Raw genomic sequence first — 1346 nt, forward strand, 5'->3', positions numbered from 1 at the left:
TAAAGTGCTGGTGAGCCACCACATCCAGCCTAATTTCTTTGTTCTTACTTAAATAATAAAAAGTCCTCTGGTCACTTTTAGTCCTGAGAACACACTTATTTCAAAAATTAAAAGAAAGAGGTCCAAGTTAATAATAAAAGCTTTGATTCAATTTCAAGTTAAATCTTCTTCCCTCCCTCAATTCAGAACTTTCAGTCTGGAAACTTTACTATGGGAAGGGGAGCCTGCTGTGGGTGGGATGGAGCTGGAGGGGTCTTACTTGACCAGTAAAGTTATAACCTGGGTTGGTGCTCTCTGAGCTTGGTAAAATGTTCAGAGTGAATTCTTTCATTCATGGGACTCTTTCGTGTTTTCTTAATCATTTTCCCACCGGAAACATCTGACTGAAACTCCCTCTCCCTAGCTGACTGTTCACAATTCTCCCCTCAATTTCTGCAACTAATAGTACCTCTCATTCTTTTTCTTCTGGCTACAGCCTGCCTCTGGCTAGAAACCTTCTTGGATGGGGTCCCTTTAAAAATGATCCTTAGACTATCCCCTTCCTGGTTGCCCACGTCACATCCCTGGTACACATTCTGCCTTGTTGTTAGCGAAAACACAGTTTGTTTTCACTGCGTGCAGCTTGGTCTTAGCTCTGCCAGCAGAGAGGCGGCCTCAGCCACACCATTTGCTTTCGGTCTTCTTAGATGTGAGACAAATCCCAGGCTCTTTGTTACCTGAAACTTCACAACAAATATCAACCTCTCCAACTGCTTGTCTCAAAGCCCCTCTCACAGATTCTCTAAACAAACTATGGCTTGATTACTTCAACCTCAATTATGTATATCCTTAACTTGGTTTCCAGATTCCTTCTCTACGAGTATCTTTCTTTGAAATATGGGAATTTTTGCCACCTAGGATTTAGTTTCCACTTTAACATGCTGATCCACAAGCAAACAGGCACTCACCATAAAGTGTAATTAGTAAGTAAAATGTGTCCTGGGAGCACATGAGAGTTCTTAACCTAGACTTGGGAGTCCAGAAAAGACTTTTTGGAGGAAGCCATATTTAAGATGAGGCTTGTGGGATGAGTCAGTTATCCAAGCAAAGTGGGAAGACACACATATAAAAGCCAAGAAGCAAAACAGGATGTATTCAAGGAACTGAAAGAAGTTTAGTGTAGCTTGATCAGAGTTGAAGGAAGAATAGTGAAAAATGAGACTAGAAAACAAGCAGGGATTGAGTCACAAAGCTTTTGTCACTCACAATAAAAATTTGAATTTTATTCGGGAGCAATGGAGAGTCATTGAAAGTTTTTCTCACAGGAAAGTGACATGTCTGTTGTGTAATTTAGAATGTGCTTTGAC

General features: G+C 40.7%; 1 protein-coding gene across 1 annotated transcript in view; it reads right to left on the reverse strand.

Annotated features, from left to right (window-relative positions):
* The window catches only part of TNFSF11 (tumor necrosis factor (ligand) superfamily, member 11), a 46392-nt gene extending 45717 nt beyond the window's left edge, over positions 1-675 (reverse strand). The window contains exon 1 of the mRNA XM_011940419.1: positions 449-675. The gene's annotated coding sequence lies outside the window, so the exon portion shown is untranslated. The remainder of the gene's footprint in view (positions 1-448) is intronic.
* Positions 676-1346: the final 671 nt, after the last annotated feature.

This window comes from Colobus angolensis, unplaced genomic scaffold, assembly GCF_000951035.1.
Source record: "Colobus angolensis palliatus isolate OR3802 unplaced genomic scaffold, Cang.pa_1.0 Scaffold101, whole genome shotgun sequence".
NCBI classification, from domain to species: Eukaryota; Metazoa; Chordata; class Mammalia; order Primates; family Cercopithecidae; genus Colobus; species Colobus angolensis.